Raw genomic sequence first — 7,821 nt, forward strand, 5'->3', positions numbered from 1 at the left:
GTTAGTGGGTGGCAGAGAGAGGACATGGGAGTAACTTTTATTGTCCCTATAACCATGTGAATAAGAATCAAGCTGCAAGCAGGCATTAGATCATGACTATGTGCACTAGCTTTTCCTCTTTGATGGATGAACTTGCTTTTACAACCCATTGCTGAAAGATTCAACCAGCATCACGTGTGTAGCAATGGATGGACTGGAAGGGCTCAGGGTTTGGTTTCAGATATGCACCCACCCAAAAGTTCAGATGCTTCTTTCCCAACACACTGAACCCCTAGGGCCCATAGAATGAGGCTGGAGATTGAGTGACAGTTTCTGGCCAAGTCTTGCTCCCAGTAACATGTGGGCAACATTCCCACCCTGGGCAGCTGAAACTGGGCAGTGCAGAGACTGCATGGAAATGAAAGAGAGAGGTAACTTAAATGCTTCTGAAACCATCAAGTTTCTGCTCAGTTCTGGATAAAAGTCTGGGGTAGGGTGAGGGCTCATTGTATCTGAAGTAGTGATAGGTCCAACTCATAAATCTACAGCTGCTCTGCACCCAGCTTAGAGAAAGGTCTGATCTGCTTCCAAATTTGGCAGCCTACCTTTTTGTCTCTCAGGGGCTAAACCAGAACGCTGGATTCAAGTATCGCCAAGCTTTGGGAAAGTTGGCTCTACAGGGAATAGTTTGGTCCCCTCTCTCATGTGAATGCTTTTTGTCTGTGGCAGGGTCACTATTCAGTGGCAAAGGCTGATTTACAAAGCCATTTAAGGATATTTGGATGTGTGAATCCCCATCAATTGAAATTGGACCTTTGAGTCCCAATGCCTTTGTAAATCTGAGCCTACCATTTTGCAAAACAAACAAACAAAATCAATTCAGTGTTAATTTAAAAAAAACACACGTGTAGGTCAGTTTCCTCCAAATTGCAACTTGTGAGACAAATTTACCTTGTTTGGCTAATCTAAGAGGCCGATTAACTGGCCAGGCCAACCAGCTATTAGAGCGGCAGGTTCAAACCAGGTGAGGGCTTAAGCACAACGCATTTGGGGCAATCTCGGCTCAGTCTTCCTACATCACATGTACCGGTAACTCACCTTTGCATTTACAACGTCCTATTATTACAGCAGATCTCTCCTGCTGGCAGGATTAGGAGAGCTAATGCAGAACACATCAGGAAACGCGGGTGTCAAAAAGTTACCAAAGGCCTTCCCTGGGCAACCCAGCAGGCACGTGGCTCGAACAGCAAGTCCATTCCTGTGACAGGTTTACACTTTCATCGAGTGCCCAGTTAGACAGATCTCACTCTGTCAACATTGCTGCATAATGCAGCTGTGTCCCCCGTGCTTAGAGAGTGCTGGGCAGTGCTTGGCCCCTCATGCTTACCCCTCTCTGGGGCACCATCCCACCTCTCTGGGATTCATTGTTCGGCTGGAAGTTTTCCCCTCCTGGACCTTGCTTTGCCCCACAGGCAGCATTTTACTTTGCATATGGCCAGGAAAGATGGGGCTGTCGCCTCTATGCAGGCCGGTGGGCATTCAGTGCTTGGTCTAGGAGGATAGACTGGAGCATAAAATCCAACCCAGACCCAAATGTTACAGTGCGTTACCATCTCTTCTCACTGCAGATAATTCTCCAGGCATCTGGATAGCTCTCTGCTGCCATCCTCCCTGGTACGTTTCATTCTAGAAGTACAGGATAGTCACCTCAGGGAAAACACACAGAGAAACTGAAGAAGCTTTTTTAATTAAAATAATGCTTTAACCCTGTTCCGAGACTGATCTTTCAGAGCACTGGAGGGGAGACTGCAGTAGGAGACGGCTGGGGAAAAAGTCAGATCTCTGATAACAAAGGCACTTCCCACCCCATACATCATTCATATGCAATAACAGCAGAGCCTTCCGAAATCCAGATCTCACCCTGGTCGAAGGAAAGTGACCTCTTCAATTGGTGCAACAAAAGAATTGGCACCTGTTGCTCAGGTTTTCCACTAGACAATTTGGATTTGAATCTCTTGCTATATTCAGCCCTGTATTCGTTATGTTGGATCTGCAGAATACGTAATGTGGCATCAGGGATCCAACCCCAAAAAGTCCCTGAAGTTCACAGCCTACAAGCATGTGCATTTGATGAATGACTAACACTTTATTACATAGGCCACAAGTCCATGTTATAAATACTCTGTACTTCTGACATACAGTAACAGCAAAGCCTTTCCTAACTAACTATCTCCATGCAATGAGGCAGTGGTGACTTTATATATTACCTTGTAGTTCCTTAATAGGCTACTCAATGGAATGCTTAGTAGATTTACTTGGTAGTTACAATTAATCTTGTTTCTATGCATCAATGGAACCTCTATTCTTCTTGCATCCCTCCACCCAAATCCCCATTGACTTTAAGAAATACAGAATGAAGGCCTGACAAGTATGATGCTAAGTATGTTTGTCAACATGTACGTTATCTGTGCTTGTATACATATATGTGCTGTATATGTGAACGCATAAAATACAGTATTTATGTATGTTGCTTATGCAAATATATGCATGCATATATACAGTATATGCATAAATAAGGCATCTATATAGTAGCGTTTGCTACATATTCAAATGCAAAGTATACAATATTTATGTGCACGCCCCATATGTGAATGTAAAAAATAAACTATTTCAGTATGTGAAGGATAAGTGAATGTAAAGATTTCTGCATTTAGGGATCTGCTGCATAGACCACAATATTTACCAAAGAATCTGATGACCAAAAAGGATTCAGTTTGCTTCAGGTATCTCATAATAGCCACGTATCAGGAGCCATCTGCTACATTAGTCTCCACTTGCAGGCAGCCACCTGTATGTTTTCTCTGTTTAAAAACAGTGAGATGCTAGTTTCACTCTGGTGACATGCCATTGACTTCAGTGGAGTCATTCTTGATTTATCAGTGAAATCAGTCAGTGAAATCAGAATCAGGCCTATCAAACTGGAATATGAAACTTCAAGAACATGATAGCATGACCTAGTTAGAGTCAGCAGCTCCACTCAGAGGCCTCAGCTTGAATACAGCCCCTGTAATGCATCTTTGAAAGCACTGACTGAACTGGACATTGACATGCTGGGTTTGGAGATTTGAAGTCTGTCTTATTTAATAAATGGATTCACTTCAGTTGCATTCATCTTCTCTCCATGTTCATTTTCTGGGCATATTCAGGGGGCTGAGTTTTGCTGGACAACACATTAGCAGAAAATGAACTTCAAAGTCATGTACATGAAGAATTTTAAATTTGCATGTATGAGTACTGGCCTCAGCAGTGATTGCATGCTTATCCAGTCAGGAGGCTGAGCTGTACCATGTGACTTACTGCCCAAATCACTATTAAGAAACACAATGTGGAATGCTAATATTCCTGTAGAGTATTAATATTCATCATCAAGCTATGTGGTTGAAAACAGTTTGGAAAGATCATTGTTGAATACATTCAAATTATGAATACTTTTGAGGACATTGTGAATCATTCATGGACATGCCACAAACCAGAAAGGAGGCTAAATTCATTAGATCACTATTTGTTGAGACTTATTAGTTTAGCTCTAATTTCATGATCAAGTTGCATTTTCAGTGGAATGAAAAGCAAGCTCTAAAAATCCACTGAACCTAAAAATGTTACATTAAAGACCCAAAGATTCTAAGAGACAGAAAATTCACAATTAAGGTTGGCACTTCACCTTTAATAACACCCTAGTTCTTGGGTGTCAAAAGGGGAGTGATCTTACATGTACAGCTCAGACCCTGCTTGGGAAACAGGCTATTTGTTATTACAGATTTTTGACATTTTTAAATGAAAGGTTGATCAGTTTAAATATTAACTCAAGACTGGGGGACGTGATGGCAATGGGGAATTGGAAAATGGTCCATATTCTGTTACCATCAGTCATGGATTTGGCCCAATGACCAAACATTGTTGCCATCTGATGGTTAAGATTGGTGGCCTGTATGAAACAAGTTGGGGCATGTGGTTCAGTACTCAGCAGACATCTGTCTACATCAAAGGTAGCACCATTGTTAGTAGCGTCAGCAGAGAGAGACCAAAGACTGAACAGGACAAGAGAATAAACTCTCAGCACCCTTCAGCTCTGGTCCCAGCACATCAGGGTTAGGCACACTGGCAGAAGAAGGTGTAGACAAAAGTCTCCAGGGGTCTCAATCTACCATGAAACTCACATTAAAAAGAGCATGTGAACCTAAGAAGTCATACGGACAAATTCTCCCCTCCTCATGGATCCTCACGGGAGCCAATGAGGTGACATGGGGCCTAAAGTCAGGACAGATGATTGGCCACAGAAATAAGCTGTCTTAATTTGGGTTGTGATCTGCCAATTTTCACAAGACAACCCAGGTTTGAGAGCACCATTTGCAGGTCATTGCGGGAGGCTCAGGTTGTCCCCATGGCTAAAGTGATGCCGTCACATTCTGATGTTGGGTAACCCACTGGTGAGTGCCTACTTGGGAACCAGCATGAGCTGCTACAGCTTGAGCTAAAGAGGCAAGACTCCCCAGCTGGGGCTGCAGCAGACTTCTCTTCTGTGGACTGGCACAGAAAGGGACCCATAACACACCTTTACCTGGGGGTTACAGTTGTACAAGGATGTTGTATCGGGTGGAGTCTGCAAAATCCCAACATCGCAGAGCGAAGATTTTATCCAATGGGTCAAAAGACACAGCAAATGGCAACTCTGTTCCCTAGCTTATTAGTTGCTCAAGTGGGTTCCCGAGACCTGAAGGTGTCTGACTTTGTGTCCTCCAAGTTCCTGCAGCCTTAAAGCAATACACTGCAAAGAAAAGTTCCCTTGGTAGTTCCATAGGAGCTGGGCTCTTTCAAGCTGTTAAGCTATAAGCCTGCAGCCAGGATGGGAGGGATCCCGGCCAAAGGATAGGCCTCCTACCGACCCCACCCCATTCCTATAAAACAGGATAGAAGTCTCATACAAACAGGATTCCTTGCAACATTTCTAATTTTTCCTGCTTTATTTCAGGCTACAGATCCTGCCAGAACAGCCTTCCGACCTCAGCACTTCTCTCTCTGGTTTCAGCCCGGGCCCCAAAACGGAGCAGGGAGCAGAAATAAAATAATATTTTTAAAGCAATTACACCACTTGTTTCAACCCTGCAAGATCGGGGGATGGAATACAGTTCCATTTTGGTTTTAGTTCAGGGCAAGAGTTCAGATGGTTTCTTATGTCATCTGCCTTGTGTTGCCCATCTCATTTCTCACATTCTCAGAGAATCTTCTGCCCGAGGGGCTGTATCGGAGATGGTAGGCGTTCCTGCTAAAATGATCAACAGTGCAATAGTAAGCAATGTTGGTGGGTAGGTTCATTAGATTTCAAGAGTTAATACCACATTGCCATGCACAGGGCCATTCACATCTCTGTTGGATGTACTGTTTGCGTCGGCCTGCACACTTAAGCAGACAGCACTGCGTCGGATCACATTCAGAAGTTGGTTGGTTTTTAAATGAAAGCTTAAAGTTTCCAGAAACTAGCAGGGCCACCAGGTCCGTCTGCTCATCTACTGGTCCACCCCACTTTGTCTTCTGCTGATCACATAGTACTAAAAGATGCACCTGGGATCAGAGGAGTGCAAGCCCGCGAAGCAATCACAAATTCAGCCACTCCTTCTGTGACAAGGCCAGGACTCAGCAGCACAGGCTGAGAGCTGGAAAGGCAGAGAGAACCCCAGGTGCTTCTCTATGTCCAGTAACCTTAATGAAGAACCATCCACTTTATATCCAAAACAACCCCACCCTGTTTCTTCTCCTCCAGAAAGAACACTACACGTTTCAAGACAACACAGCAGGCTTTTGGCCAGGAAAACTTTAAAGAGGGAGACCGTTGACTTTTGAAATGTCCCTGTTCTCTTACACAAGAGGCACGATTGCAATCCTACACCAATGGAAGTAAAATAATGGGCCCAATCCTCAACCGATGAAAACTGGTGTGAAAATGGATCTTTGATTTATGGCAGCTGGAGCTCTGGCCCGATCTCTCCAAGTACATTGAGTTTGAGAAGCCAGTTACATTACCAAAGTGTGACTGCCCCCACACCCCCACTCTCTGCACAGTGTTTGCTTTGGCCTCCAGATCCCACTTTGGCCGGCTGGAAAGGTTACTGTAAACTCACAGGAAGGAGAGGGCAAAAGTAATCAACCCCCCGACTGACCTTTCACCCCAGCCCTGGCGAAACACGCGGCCGGGGCTAATACACTCGAGCCCAGCTGCTCGGCAGCTGACCCCCCAGAGGTCCCCTTCCTGACAAAAGGCCTATCTTCTCTCCTCCTAAATGATTTAAATTCTAATCAAACATCATTTATAGTACATCTCGGAGCCGTCTCCCGGGAACTGCTCCCACGTGAGCTGTTGCCAGGGCAACCAGGGGGGCTCATTTCAGAAATGTCAGATTGCATTATTGTCTTCACACTTCTCTGATAACCTAGTGTCTCTCTCTCTCTTTCTCCACCAGCCCCGCAGTTTTCGCTCACTCTCGCCTTCTCCCCCCATCCCAGTGCCATCCCCACTCCTGCCTCCCAAGAGAAAATGACTAGCTCTGTTTCATTACTTGCCCCCCACCCCCCCGGTCCCTGTTGGGGCTCGGCTGTGTGGTCTGGTGTCATTTTGGTGTGCTAGATATGAAAATGAGACATAGATTTCTGCCCGCGATGGGCTGGTATGGGAGGCTGCTTTTGCACACCCTCCTTTCGCCCCAGCGGGGCCATGTCAGACAACATCCCTGAGCAGCACAGGGCGGGGGGCTGCGGGATGCTGTCAAGCAAAGTGACATTTGGATCCTGACTCATGGGGCCCCTTGTACGACAAGGGGGAGCAATGAGAGTTCAGAAGCAGGTCCCCCTTTCTGGGTGGGGGAATGGCAACAGCAGCTATTGTGTGTGTCCACCACATAGCCACCCCCTTCTCATTCACACAGGGCACGTGGTCTGTCCTGGGGGCAATTTTAGGGTGTGCTTAGGCCTGGCACTCGAGGCCTCTGGCTCCTAGAATCTCTGTCCCTCTCCACATCCCTTTGCCTGGCTCTGGCTGTTAATTTAATGTAAATGTTGGTGCTTCAGAGTGACCAGGGAGCTGGAGACAGCCAATGAGCAATTAGCCCCTGGGTCTTTGGGGGAATAGGGAGCACGTGGAGTAGGGCAACAGCATCTAAAGGCTGCAGTCAGGGATCCCCCATTGTGGTAGGTGCCATACACGCACATAACAAAAGATGGCCGCTGCCCCAACAGGTTAAGTATAAATAGTCATGGGCCTAGTTGCTGACTGCACTGCAGGGACCACCCCTCTGTGTGCATGGATGCTGGAGGGCAAAGCTGATTACTGAAGGCACCTTCAGAGGTTCCAAGGACAGAAGGGACCATTGCGATTATCTAGTCTGACCTGTACAACACAGACCATTGGACTTCCCTGAATTAAAACTTGTTAGAACTAGAGTGTAAAAACAAATCTAGTAGAAGAACATAAGATTGGCCATACTGGGTCAGACCAATAGTCCATCTAGCCTAGTATCCTGTCTTCTGACAGTAACCTGTGACAGATACCTCTGCGGGAATGAAGAGAACAGGGAAATTATTGAGTGATCCATCCCTGGTAGTCCAATCCCAGCTTCTGGAAGTCAGAGGGACACCCACAGCATGGGCAGCATCCTTGACCATCTTGGCTAATAGTCATTAATGGACCTCTCCTCCATGAACTTATCTAATTCTTTTATGAATTACGTTTCTGGTCTTCACAACATCCTCTGGCAATGAGCTCCACAGGTTGACTGTGCATCGTGTGAAGTT

This window comes from Lepidochelys kempii, chromosome 15, assembly GCF_965140285.1.
Source record: "Lepidochelys kempii isolate rLepKem1 chromosome 15, rLepKem1.hap1, whole genome shotgun sequence".
Taxonomy (NCBI): Eukaryota; Metazoa; Chordata; order Testudines; family Cheloniidae; genus Lepidochelys; species Lepidochelys kempii.